Source organism: Oncorhynchus kisutch, unplaced genomic scaffold, assembly GCF_002021735.2.
Source record: "Oncorhynchus kisutch isolate 150728-3 unplaced genomic scaffold, Okis_V2 scaffold3927, whole genome shotgun sequence".
In the NCBI taxonomy this organism is placed as follows: domain Eukaryota; kingdom Metazoa; phylum Chordata; class Actinopteri; order Salmoniformes; family Salmonidae; genus Oncorhynchus; species Oncorhynchus kisutch.
The window spans coordinates 101,869-116,750 of record NW_022265872.1 but is presented as its reverse complement, the minus strand read 5'-3'; the positions used below and the strand labels follow the sequence as shown (position 1 = coordinate 116,750).

At 41.3% G+C, this 14,882-nt stretch overlaps 1 protein-coding gene across 1 annotated transcript in view; it reads left to right on the top strand.

Moving 5' to 3' along the window:
• Nucleotides 1-10,710: 10,710 nt before the first annotated feature.
• LOC116372117 (up-regulator of cell proliferation) overlaps nt 10,711-14,882 on the top strand; it is a 52,298-nt gene continuing 48,126 nt past the window's right edge. The window contains exon 1 of the mRNA XM_031821220.1: nt 10,711-10,830. The gene's annotated coding sequence lies outside the window, so the exon portion shown is untranslated. The remainder of the gene's footprint in view (nt 10,831-14,882) is intronic.

Below are 14,882 nucleotides of genomic sequence, written 5' to 3'. Positions count from 1 at the left end.
TTAAGCTTATTTTACTTCATTCCCTCATAGATATATTTTAAGTTAATAAAAATATTATAATTAACATTTTAAAACTCTTGAAATATGTGTATTATACAGTAGGATGACCCCCCCCCCCTCCTAATCTACCTTATATTATACAGTATAATCATACCGCAAACCTTTTCTTTAAATAATGAATCTATGTTAATTGACTATATGGCATAGTGCTATTAACAAAATGCATGAAAAGTGCTTTACAAAGGTTAGGTAGGTTATGCAATTAAAACAGACATGAAGTATTGTTAGGGATTGTTTCTATAGCAATGAAAATCAGCAAGAACAAATACACCCACAAATATATTAAAGTGAGTGAGAGAAAGAGAGAAGAGAAGTAGAGGAAGACCAGGTTTGATTGAGGAAATAAGTGAATTGCTTTGATATTAGGTGATTCTACACTGACAACAGATTTAAACAGTCATGTTGACTCCTTACCTCTGAAAGCATCCATTCACTCCTATCCAGTGGGGAAATTAACAGGTAAATCTTGGTGGGGCAAAAAAAAGAAAAAAAAGTGAGCTGCATCCCAGCAAAGACACTGCACAACACTAAACAATACATTAATTGCACTATAACGGTGACAAACGGTGCCCACAAACGGTTAAGGTCCTAAACGATATCTTAACCGCCATCGATAAGAAACATTACTGTGCAGCCGTATTCATTGATCTGGCATCCTCATCGGCAGACTCGACAGCCTTGGTTTCTCAAATGATTGCCTCGCCTGGTTCACCAACTACTTCTCTGATAGAGTTCAGTGTGTCAAATCGGAGGGTCTGCTGTCCGGACCTCTGGCAGTCTCTATGGGGGTGCCACAGGGTTCAATTCTTGGACCGACTCTCTTCTCTGTATACATCAATGAGGTCGCTCTTGCTGCTGGTGAGTCCCTGATCCACCTCTACGCAGACGACACCATTCTGTATACTTCCGGCCCTTCTTTGGACACTGTGTTAACAACCCTCCAGGCAAGCTTCAATGCCATACAACTCTCCTTCCGTGGCCTCCAATTGCTCTTAAATACAAGTAAAACTAAATGCATGCTCTTCAACCGATCGCTACCTGCACCTACCCGCCTGTCCCAACATCACTACTCTGGACGGCTCTGACTTAGAATACGTGGACAACTACAAATACTTAGGTGTCTGGTTAGACTGTAAACTCTCCTTCCAGACCCATATCAAACATCTCCAATCCAAAGTTAAATCTAGAATTGGCTTCCTATTTCGCAACAAAGCATCCTTCACACATGCTGCCAAACGTACCCTTGTAAAACTGACCATCCTACCAATCCTCGACTTTGGCGATGTCATTTACAAAATAGCCTCCAATACCCTACTCAACAAATTGGATGCAGTCTATCACAGTGCAATCCGTTTTATCACCGAAGCCCCATATGCTACCCACCATTGCGACCTGTACGCTCTCGTTGGCTGGCCCTCGCTTCATACTCGTCGCCAAACCCACTGGCTCCATGTCATCTACAAGACCCTGCTAGGTAAAGTCCCCCCTTATCTCACCATAGCATCTCCCACCTGTAGCACACGCTCCAGCAGGTATATCTCTTTAGTCACCCCCAAAACCAATTCTTTCTTTGGCCGCCTCTCCTTCCAGCTCTCTGCTGCCAATGACTGGAACGAACTACAAAAATCTCTGAAACTAGAAACACTTATCGCCCTCACTAGCTTTAAGCACCAACTGTCAGAGCAGCTCACAGGTTACTGCACCTGTACATAGCCCACCTATAATTTAGCCCAAACAACTACCTCTTTCCCAACTGTATTTCATTTTTATTTATTTATTTATTTTGCTCCTTTGCACCCCATTATTTTTATTTCTACTTTGCACATTCTTCCATTGCAAAACTACCATTCCAGTGTTTTACTTGCTATATTGTATTTACTTTGCCACCATGGCCTTTTTTGCCTTTACCTCCCTTCTCACCTCATTTGCTCACGTTGTATATAGACTTGTTTATACTGTATTATTGACTGTATGTTTGTTTTACTCCATGTGTAACTCTGTGTCGTTGTATCTGTCGAACTGCTTTGCTTTATCTTGGCCAGGTTGCAATTGTAAATGAGAACTTGTTCTCAACTTGCCTACCTGGTTAAATAAAGGTGAAATAAAAAAAATAAAGCTGTCCCAACACTTTACCACTGCTACACCTGGCTACCAGCGGAGCCTTGTCTGGCAGTGAAACAGTTAATTCAGTCTCATTTACTGCCTTTTAAAAAAACATAGCTGATATGGCTGTGTTGCTTAAACAATTGTGGCTTCTAATGACAATTGAGATGTACAAACTATGGCATGAGGGGACGATAAGCGGATAAGAGGCAATCTGTAATTTCGAATAAGACATTAATGAGCGAGCTAGGATGGACGTAATCAATATAACTATTTATTTAGCACTTTTGAAATGTAGAGCGACAGAGTTCAGAACATGGGCCATTCTTACAGTGTTCTCCCTCTACACCAAGTCAGAACCATAGGATAAAGAAAGGAGGCATATAAGCAGACAATGAAAGCAACATTTTATGATTACATTTCTCAAACAGGTTATTGGCTACATGTGCACCACCAAGTCAGCAGTAGGCGAAATTAGAGGGGTAAATAGACCAAATTATTAGGGTGAGGCACATGGGCTACTAACAGCATACTACACAACATACGCTTCGTATTACTTTCTTAGCTACAGTATACATATCTCCCTGGCATATTACATTATTTATGCAGCAGCATGCTGTGTTGTTGTGCTGTGCTCACCTTGTTGTGCTGTGCTCACTTGAACAGGAAAGTGGCACGGTGGTCTTTCATCGAATTTTGTTATCAAAGTTTGGCATTCTCTGTATTTATGGTTCTTTCAAGACAACTGGGAACTCTGGGGGAAAAAAAGGTCAAATCATGATGACGTCAGTGATCTTCAAGTCTTAGCGCTAGAAAGAGGCCCGAGTTCCCGATGTACAATTCCCAGTTGGATGAACGTTCAAAACGTATTTCCCAGTCGGAGCTCGTTTTTTCAGGAATTCCCAGTTGTCTTGAACCCACTGAAGTCAAGTTTTCGCAGTTTCGAGTTAAGTTGTTTTGAGCGCAGCACAAATCCTGCTTCATTGACAGCATGGCCAATGTTGAATGTTTATCATTTTAAACTTGGAAAAGAGACACTAAATCCCAGATTTGGGACCACACAGACACTCCAATGAATAGCAGGTTATTGATTGCTCACAGTCTCTGATTCCTTACACACCACTCATTGTTGAATTTGCGATTTCCAACTTGTGTAATGTTTATGTCCAATGGCCGATGAGCGCTGATATTATCTATAATTTCCCTTCATTATTTATCTTCATATGACAAGGATTAAAAAGTATTTTGTCGACTTGATTCATGATGATGACTGCTAGCTAATATTTTCAAAGTATTATGTAAACACAATCAGTCCAATCAAAGCTACTGTAGATATTACGTGATTTCATCTGTGGCCAATGACCTTGAGCCTTACCAACACCTACACTCCATATTTTCCTCTGGCTGCCCCACCACCACAGAAAGCACTGAGCTCGGCTGAAACACCTGCATTTTGGAGCTGTCTTACTCAAGAAAGCATAAAAGAGACTATGTTTGTATGCAGCTTTATTAACTCAATATTATATATTTTTTTACATTGTTTGCAAACTGATAAGTATTAATGCCAAAATAACATGCAAAACAGGTAAGACCTCCCCCTCCCCCAAAAAATGTGGGGCTCATAATGACGGGTCACCACTGCTCCTGTCATGTCTGCTGTCTCTGCCAACATCTAAGTTCTGACCCATCATCTCCACAAAGTCCACAAAGGTCACTCTGCCGCCAACTAGAGGGAAAATGCCATTGACTGGAAGCAGAGAGGGATAGTGGAGGAGAAAAACAGATAACATTTATGGTGGTACAGTCTCATGAACCCAACCTGTTTTAAAAGAACACACAGTTTATTGAGCTCTGCTTACAGTTAATGTTAGCAGAGAACTGGCATAGAAAGTCCATCTAGTCGGTCAAGAGGAAATGGCATCGGGTGGGCTTCTCAGGTTTGTATGGGATAAATAATTTGACATTAACATGAACTATATGTAGTTGATTGTTAAAGTGATTTACTACTAAAACTTGACTTTCATGATAGGTATTTCATCTTATTTATTGTTTCTAACGTGTTTTGTAATTAGTAAATTGTTTACTGTTGTTGATCAAACAGTTAACGTGTCATTGAAAGTTACCCTTAGTCTACTGTCAAAACGGTGCCAGGGAGAATGGCAAAGATTGTTAAAAGTGAAGATATACTGTGCATGTAGACAATTCAACTTGAAACTACTCAAGGAACATTAATATTCTCTGGTAATTATTATATTGTTGATCTTCATTTCATTTTCAAATGTATTTCAGTCCATAAAGAGTAAAACAATGTGCGACATAAGAGTGTGTGTGACAATCATGTCAAACTGTTGTTGACATCAGAGCCTTCATGCAGGGACCAGAGGAGGGCTGGAGACCCCTTATCAAAGCAAATGGAGGCGCCAATGAAACCTGTTGGCTCTGCAATGAAAGCATTAGACCAATTATGCAAGTTTACAACGCAAGAACACAATGAGCTATGTGTTGTCCAGTGTACTTACTATGTGTTTTCCAATGAGCTATGTGTTGTCCAGTGTACTTACTATGTGTTTTCCAATGAGCTATGTGTTGTCCAGTGTACTTGCTATGTGTTGTCCAATGAGCTATGTGTTGTCCAGTGTACTTGCTATGTGTTGTCCAATGAGCTATGTGTTGTCCAGTGTACTTGCTATGTGTTGTCCAATGAGCTATGTGTTGTCCAGTGTACTTGCTATGTGTTGTCCAATGAGCTATGTGTTGTCCAGTGTACTTGCTATGTGTTGGCCAGTGTACTACCCAATTATGTAAAATTGTGCCACCCAAAATGTAACTTGACCTGCATTCTTGTGTTGCGTATTTACATACATTAGGCATTAGTTAGCATGCGTTATGTCACTATTTATAAAGCACAGCTTTTTGAGAATTGACATAGTGGGTTATGTTTTTGCATTTGGCAATGCAACCTTCAGACGGAGCTGTTATTTCACCCTTTATACATCCGTTTTAGGTGTACAAGTACAACACCGTTATAGGTGTACAAGTACAACACCGTTATAGGTGTACAAGTACAACACCGTTATAGGTGTACAAGTACAACACCGTTTTAGGTGTATAAATATAACAGAAAGATTGATTGTTTATTGAATCATTTAAAAGTAAATGCTGCCTACAGCCCATATTAATATGCAAAATATGAATTGTTGATATTTCGTTCATCAATACATGATTGTGTTTCTATCTCTGCCTCGGTATGAGGCCTGAGATTAACTGGCTATTATAAACTAGCTGGTTCCAGCTCTGGAATGAATTGCCCATTATAAACTGGGTTGTTCGGGCTCTGAATGCTGATTGGGTGACAGCCGTGGTATATCAGACTGTTAATCACACTGTGTTATTGATCTACTAGTGGTGTGTCATGTTAATCACACGGTACTATTGATCTACTAGTGGTGTCATGTTAATCACACTGTATTAGTGATCTACTAGTGGTGTCATGTTAATCACACTGTGTTATTGATCTACTAGTGGTGTGTCATGTTAATCATTCTGTATTATTGATCTACTAGTGGTGTGTCATGTTAATCATACTGTATTATTGATCTACTAGTGGTGTGTCAAGTTAATCACACTGTGTTATTGATCTACTAGTGGTGTCATGTTAATCACACTGTATTATTGATCTACTAGTGGTGTCATGTTAATCACACTGTATTAGTGATCTACTAGTGGTGTCATGTTAATCACACTGTTCTAGTTCTAGTGTTGCTCCAGTCTTGTAGCTGTCATAACGTGGACATGTTACACTTTACAATGTTAATAACAATGGATTATTGATCTACTTCAAAACCTCTTTAACTGGAAATATTAAAATGTTTCAACTTCATATTCATAATTTCCATCACCACCATCAACATTTGTGAAAATGGCACATTTCTGTTTTGTACTAAAAAAACATATAGAGGAAGATAACATCGTCATATAATTTTAGACAATTATGAGTTGGCATTACCTGCTAATTGGTTGACGATGTCATCGGAAATGCTTATATTCTTTTTTTTCTCCCCAATTTTGTGGTCGAGAGGCGAAGGTCGAGTGCCATGCGTCCTCCGAAACACAACCCAACCAAGCCGCACTGCTTCTTGACACAATGCACATCTAACCCGGAAGCCAGCCGCACCAATGTGTCGGAGGAAACACCATACACCTGGCGACCTGGTCAGCGTGCACTGCGCCCGGCCCGCCACCGGAGTCGCTAGTGTGCGATGAGACAAGGACATCCCTACCGGCCAAGACCTCCCTAACCCGGACGACGCTGGGCCAATTGTGCGCCGCCCCGTGGGCCTCCCAGTCGCGAACGGCTGCGACAGAGCTTGGGCTTGAACCCAGAATATCTGATGGCACAGCCTTAGACCACTGCGCCACCCGGGAGGCCCCTGAAATGCTTATCTTCTACCTTGTTTACTCCAAAACATAGAAAAGCTCAATTTTCACATGTTGATGTTGGGGTATTGCTGGAGATGATGAATATGAAGTTAAATTTTTTAAATATTTTACTTTAACCATAATATGGGCATGTTAAAGTATACAATAGTCATCACACTAGATTAATTATCTACTAGTGGCACACAAAAATGTCTACCAGTCATTATTACAGTGATTGTTGTTTTTACACAGGGTCTTCAAAAATCACTCTAATATAGCTACTTACAAAAGTTAAAAAGATAAAGAATGTGGGGATAGACCAAGTAAATGTAGCTATTGAACACTTTTTTAAATGGATAATATCTCTAATGAAATACAAAGAAAAAAAACTATCACGCTCACTTAGATCTTGTTGTGAAGCTGTGTTTGTATTTCATTACTGTAACACATCTTGCTTTCACAATTTAACATTTGCTAAACAGCACCCCCGTTAAACTAGCCTCACTTAACCCCAATATCAAAGTCATTTTAAATAAGGCCGAAAATTAAATAAACGATTTGGTATCATTTTGATTCCGGAAGATTGAATAGTTGTGCTTCAAACTGTTTGCTTGGAATGCTTTGTAGCTGTGATCTTTATTTGTGCACGAGAGTGCATCCGACGTATTTTTTCCTACCAGAAATGCATCCGAATCAGTTTCCGTACCAAAAAATGCACCAGACTCAGTTTCCCTACCAGAAAACACTTAAAGTAGTGGTCACCAATTGATCAACTGGTCGATCTTCACCGCATTCTTAGTTGATCACCAATTATTTCTTTAGAAAAGCCAACTATGAATGCTTGCGCTCCTTTTTTGTTTGTTGGTGTTGCGCAGTAGGTGGTAGGTGCACTTGTTTCAGAAGCCCTGCGCACCAGGTAGACAAAGTGTTCCCAATATGAACCGTTTCATTTGTCTGAAAAGACTAACTCCGCCTTACTACCACTTGCGCTGCAGCTACAATGAATGAGCAGCCAAGTGTATCGATAGCCCTGCGCTTTTGAATTATTATTACCAGCCCAGTATATTTTGATATGGGGAGTATTTCCCTTTCTCTGGTCATAGGAACAACATGCATTGTGTGCAATGAGGCGGATGCGGTGCGACTAGAGTTTCGCCACCAGTGTCCCCTCTCTCCGGTCAGTCTCACCGGAGGAAAGGAAGGAGAGAGCAGGGGCCGTGAGAGGTTGACCCTCTGCAGCCATCTCCCTCCGCTGAGACTAATGCTCAATTGCAAAAAAAAAAGAAAAAAGACTAATGCTCAATTACTAAAATGATTAGGATAATATGCGTTTGTTTTAATCAATCATATTTGACCAAAAACAAAGTAGCCTAAACTTGTCTTTGATATCAATTATTTATCATATGAGCTATGCAAAATAGATTGAGTCTCTTTGAAAATGTTTTAGATGAACAGACGGAAAGTTGTTTGTCCTGAATTTATAATATAATATATATAAATGATTCTGGCCATGCTAAGTATATTTCATGAATGACGCAGTTGCGGCGAAATTGAAAATAGGCTACAGTCATAGAGTTAGGGGCTCCGGGGCGATAGTCATTTAGCTCGGTTACCTTAGATTTCTTGGGAACAGGAACAATGGTGGCCCTCTTGAAGCATGTGGGAACAGCAGACTGGGTAAGGATTTATTGAATATGTCCGTAAACACACCAGCCAGTTGGTCAACGCATGCTCTGAGGATGCGGCTGGGGATGCCGTCTGGGCCGGCAGCCTTGCGAGGGTTAACACGTTTAAATGTTTTACTCACGTTGGCTGCAGTGAAGGAGACCCCAGGTTTTGGTAGCGGGCCGTGTCAGTGGCACTGTATTGACCTCAAAGCGAGCAAAGAAGTTGTTTAGTTTGTCTGGGAGCAAGACATTGTGGTCCACGACGGGTCTGGTTTTCCTTTTGTATTCTGTGATTGACTGTAGACCCTGCCACATACCTCTTGTGTCTGAGCCTCTACTTTTTCTCTATACTGACGCTTAGCTTGTTTGATTGCCTTGCAATAGCTACACTGTTTGTATTCGGTCATGTTTCCGGTCACCTTGCCCTGATTAAAAGCAGTGATTCGCGCTTTCAGTTGGGGAATGTTTTAATAGACGCTGTGGGTACAACATCATCAATGCACTTGCTAATAAACTCGCTCACCAAATCAGCGTATTCATCAATGTTATTGTCCGACTCTATGCGGAAAAATATTTTTTGATCTTGTCACGCCCTGACCTTAGTTATCTTTGTTTTCTTTATTATTTTGGTTAGGTCAGGGTGTGACGAGGGTGGTTTGTTAGTTTTTGTATTGTCTAGGGGTTTTGTAAGTCTAGGTGTTTATATGTCTATGGTTGCCTGAATTGGTTCTCAATCAGTGGCAGCTGTTTATCGTTGTCTCTGATTGGGGACCATATTTAGGTAGCCATATTCCTTGGGTATTTTGTGGGTTCTTATTCTATGTTTAGTTGCCTGTCTACACTAGTCATATTAGCTTTACAGTTAGTTTTGTTCAGTGTTCGTTCTTTCAATAAAGAATAATGTACACTTACCACGCTGCGCCTTGGTCTCTTTATGATGACAGTGAAAGACATTTGAAGAAAAAAAAAGTTTACATCCCTGTTAGTGAGCATTTCTCCTTTGCCAAGATAATCCATCCACCTGACAGATGTGGCTTATCAAGAAGCTGATTAAACAGCATGATCAGTACACAAGTTCGCACAAGGCGAGACCCAAATGCAGACACAGGAAGCAGATGGTTGGAATCTTACAATGTTTATTAATCCAAAGGTGTAGGCAAGAGAATGGTTGTGGACAGACAAAAAGGTCCGAACCAGATCAGAGTTCAGGAGATACAGGGTGGCAGACAGGCTCGTGGTCAAGGCAGGCAGAATGGTCAGGCAGGCGGGGCAGACAGGCTCTTTGTCAAGGCAGGCAGAATGGTCAGGCAGGCGGGGCAGGCAGGCGGGGCAGACAGGCTTGTGGTCAAGGCAGGCAGAATGGTCAGGCAAGGGTCAAAACCGGGAGGACCAAATGAAGGAGAATGCAAAAAAACAGGAGAACGGGAAAACCGCTGGTTGACTTGGAAACATACAAGACAAACTGGCACAGAGAGACAGGAAACACAGGGATAAATACACTGGGAAGAACAAGCGACACCCGCAGGGATTGGAGACAATCACAAGGACAGGTGAAACAGATCAGGGTGTGACAATGCGGACAGCCGGAATGTCCACCAGAGCTGTTGCCAGAGAATTTAATGTTTATTTCTCTACCTTAAGCTGCCTCCAACGTTGTTTTAGAAAATGTGGCAGTACGTCCAACGTATTGTGAGGACACAGTACGTCCAACGTATTGTGAGGACACAGTACGTCCAACATATTGTGAGGACACAGTACGTCCAACATATTGTGAGGACACAGTACGTCCAACATATTGTGAGGACACAGTACGTCCAACATATTGTGAGGACACAGTACGGCCTCACAACGCAGACCACATGTAACCACACCAGCCCAGGACCTCCACATCTGGCTTCTTCACCTGCGGGATCGTCGTAGGGGAGGATGCTGAGGAATATTTCTGTCTGTAATAAAGCCCCTTTGTGGGGAAAAACTCATTCTGATTGTCTGGGCCTGGCTCCCCAGTGGGTGGGTCTGGCTGCCAAGTGATTGGTCCTATGCCCTCCCAGGCCCAACCATGGCTGCACTATGCCCAGTCATGATATCCATAGGTTAGGGCCTAATGAATTTATTTAAATTCACTGATTTCCTTATATGAACTGTAACTCAGTAAAATTGTTGAAATTGTTGCATGTTGCGTTTATATTTTTGTTCACTATAAATGGGAAATGTGAATTGCAGGATATTACCAAGTGCCATGTCCTCAGGTAGACGCCACATTAGTATAGCCATTAGCCCAAACTAAGAAAACCATTTTTCACAGTTGATACATGTGCATCCAGGTAGAATTATGTGTGTGAGTCAATGCTAACTCTCGCGTTAGCATGCCAGATATTATGGAGGAACTGTGAGCTCACGCAGGGAAAGCGTCATCATCTTTGGTAAAGTTGTCCCATGTGATGTATAAGCAGATGCTCCTCCCCTCTCCTTCTGTCTGTCTTCCTCGTCTCACCTCTGGAACAGCATCTTAGGTTTCAACCCTTGAATTATAACCGTGTCAGTACATGCTCCAGGCTACTCTGAATGCAGCAGGGAAATGGTAAGTCAACATGTTTTATAAAAGTGTCAGGTGAATATATGTTTGATGACTGGCAGGTAGGCTGATTCTAATTCAAACTGGGGAAGACTTTAGGACCCACAATGTCGTAACAATTGCGATTCCTCTCAGGTAATTTGAACAGTTAAAAATCTAATGGCCCACATCTCGTATAATGACAGATTGCGCACAAGGAAGTTCACAAAAACGGGTTTTATTTGTTCTTAGCATACATTAAACAATTGTCAAATTAGTGTTTTAGTTTTTACTACTTGCAACTGCTAAAATTCTGGCAGCGTTCCAGGTAGTATTTTTTGCAGTGGCGCTGCAAGTCTCAGAAGATTACAATATAATAATGTCACATGAATGGGTTTCCTGTGACATTCTTCTCCAAACGTTGTGAGATCTGATCATTTTCGTATGCAGAAAAATATGATCTTTCTCTCACTATAGTTGTAGGCCTAATCCCCTCAAATTCAAATCTGGACCTCTAAACTAGTTACACCGCTGGTTTTTAATTCGTCACTGATTTAGACCTGGGACACCAGGTGACTGTCATCAATTATCAGATAGAACAAGAAACCAGCAGTAGTCCTTGTAGGGTAACGTTTGAATACCCCTAGCCCCTAATTAATTGCTATAGCTACACGTGGAGTTAATAGTTGTGCACAGAATCCCAATAGGCCAACCTCTTCATGGACTACATTGGAACATTTTCTTATTTTAGGGTATTCAAAGGGGAGGTATTCAAATCTTGAAATGTGTTCCTGATTGTGATCCAGCTGGGTAGATTCACACCTGAGTAGAAGGAAATACTGGAGATCATTCAGACAACCTTTGGAGAACGGGCTGCAAACTATACAATGGTCCTATTTACCCATGAAGATCGTCTCAAGGGAATGTCAATATAAGAATATCTGGATGATTCTCCAGATCTTCAACATTTCATAAAACAATGCCATGGGGGATATCTCGCTCAGGTCATTAAGCTGCTTGAGAACTTTCAGGCTCTTGAGCACTACTTTTAAAACTACTGGCTGAAACTATACAAAAGCATTAGTTTAACTGATAACATACTGTAGCACTTTGAACAAATATACAAATATAATTATTATTATTATTATTACAATGTTACAGTTAGACAACAAAAACATACAGTACTGGGAGGGATTGTTGCTATAGCAATACATAAGTACCAACAAATACCCTAAAAACAACATGAAATATTTGTACATCAATAATACTATAATTACATGTACAACAACAGACTGAGGACTGGTCCATAACATCTAACAGAGGAGGTTTTGTTGTTTACAAGTCTCTTATAGTCATGTCGTCATGGTCTTCTGGCCAGGAGAATCAGCGAGACATCATCCTGACAAACTCTGTGGAAAGAACACAAACTATGAGTATGAGTATGGTGAAACGGGATGAAAGTAGTACTGGTAGTAGTAGTGAGCAACCTTCACCATATCTCACTGTCCTTCTCATATTCTCCTCTCTGATCTGATTCATAGGGGTAACTGGGTTAAATGTGGAAGACACATTGGAATATCCCCCTTTCCCTTTCCTTTAGTTCTCCCCTCATCCCCTCTACCCCTCACCCTCTCCCCTCATCCCCTCTACCCCTCACCCTCTCCCCCTTCATCTCACCCTCCCTCACCCTCTCCCCCTTCATCTCACCCTCCCTCACCCTCTCCCCCTTCATCTCACCCTCCCTCTGCCTCTCCCCCTTCATCTCACCCTCCCTCTGCCTCTCCCCCTTCATCTCACCCTCCCTCTGCCTCTCCCCCTTCATCTCACCCTCCCTCACCCTCTCCCCCTTCATCTCACCCTCCCTCACCCTCTCCCCCTTCATCTCACCCTCCCTCACCCTCTCCCCCTTCATCTCACCCTCCCTCACCCTCTCCCCCTTCATCTCACCCTCCCTCACCCTCTCCCTTCATCTCACCCTCCCTCTGCCTCTCCCTTCATCTCACCCTCCCTCTGCCTCTTCCCCTTCATCTCACCCTCCCTCTGCCTCTTCCCCTTCATCTCACCCTCCCTCTGCCTCTTCCCCATCCTCCCCCTCTCTCACCTTCGAAGTTCACCAAACCGTCCCCTTTTCTTGTTGAAAGCATCCCTGAGCTCCTTCACTCCTATCATGTCTGCTGTCTCTGCCAACATCTTAGGACCCATCAGCTCCAGAAAGTCCACTCTGCTGCCACCTAGAGGAATATTCACTTGACTGGGGGCTGAAAGGGATGAGTTGAGATTGTTGAAGGAGGAGAATTAGTTAACCATTAATAACAGATAACATTTATGGTGGTGCAAAGTGTCACAAACCAAACCTGTTTTGAAGGAACACATTTCATACTCTACAGTTTCTAGATCTCTGTTTACAGTCAATATTAGCAGAGAATTCACAAGGAAAGCTCAACTGGTCGGTTAAGAGGAAGGGTCAGCGGGTGGGCTTCTCACAGGTATGTATGTGATTAATCATTTGACAGTAACATGAACTATATGTAGTTGATTAAAGTGATTGTTACATGTACCACTAAAACTTCATGATAGGTATTTCATGTTATTTATTGTTTCTAATATGTTTCTACTACGTGTTTTGTAATTAGGAAACGTTTTAATGTTGTTGATCAAACTAATGTGTCATTGAAAGTGACCCGCATTCTACTGTCAAAACGGTGCTGGAAAAAATGGCAAAGATTGTTACAAGTTAAGAGATACTGTGTAGACAATTCAACTTGAAAATATTTAAGGAACATTAATTATTTATATATACACCTTTATTTAACTAGGCAAGTTAGTTAAGAACAAATTCTTATTTACAATGACGGCCTACCCCGGGCCAACCCTAACAACGCTGGGCCAATTGTGTGCCAACCTATGGGACTCCCAATCATGATGGGTTGTGATACAGCCTGGAATCGAACCAGGGTCTGTAGTTACTCCTCGAGCACTGTGATGCAGTGCATTAGACCACTGCACCACACGGGAGCCCTATATTGTTATATTGTAGATCATCAATTAAGTTTTACCAAATGTATTTGTCTAAACTATGACAACGTATGACTTGATTCTGTTGTGACAATCATGTCACTGTTTTTGACAGAACCTTATATTTAGAAATAATATTATATATGAATATGTTCTTAAAATTATTTTACATATCATTGCTAAAACTAATCAGAATCATAGACAACAAGGTAACCTTGAAAGTGTACTTGCTTTCAGATGTGTTTATGATTATATGGTCAGGTACTGTCTTCATACTATCAGTATTAGGAGTGTCTGTTATATATTTACAGACTGATGCTGTGCTGACTCATTCTTAGACCTTGTGATCTCTAGGGTGATCTAGATGAACTGTGTAATAGCGTACATTTGATCCAGGCGACTCTATATGTAGCAGGACATTGTCATGGTAATTGTGCACATTCAAGTTCACAAAAAGGGTTTTACAATTAACATCAACACATAGCTTATATTTGTACTATGTGCACATGGGAATGTGTGAATCTCACTCCTCAGCCTAAATTGTCCCCACTCACACAGATGGAACGCCATCTTGCTGGTTAAGGTAAATGGGTCAGGTGTTAATGAATTACCAGGCGAGGTTAATGAATCACTGTTCTCCATCAGATAAATATGTCCTAAAATGGCGGATGGGTGTGTACTTAATAAGCAATAAGGCCCGAGGGGGTGTGAAACTGTATATGGCCAATATACCACAGCCAAGGGCTGTTCTTATGCACGACGCAAACAGTTAGTTACATAGTTTAATGTATTTGATATGAGAGGACTGAAGATGGATCAATAACATTGTAGTTACTCCACAATACTAACCTAATTGACAGTGAAAAGAAGGAAGCCTGTACAGAATAAAAAACATTCCAAAACCTGCATCCTGTTTGCAACAAGGCACTTAAGTAGAACTGCTGTTGATGTTATGAGTATACTTATCATCGACAAGGACTAAGGAGTTTTTTCTAGGATAAGAAGAAACGGAATACAGCTAAGCACAGGCAAAATCCTAGAGGAAAACTGGTTGTCTGCTTTTC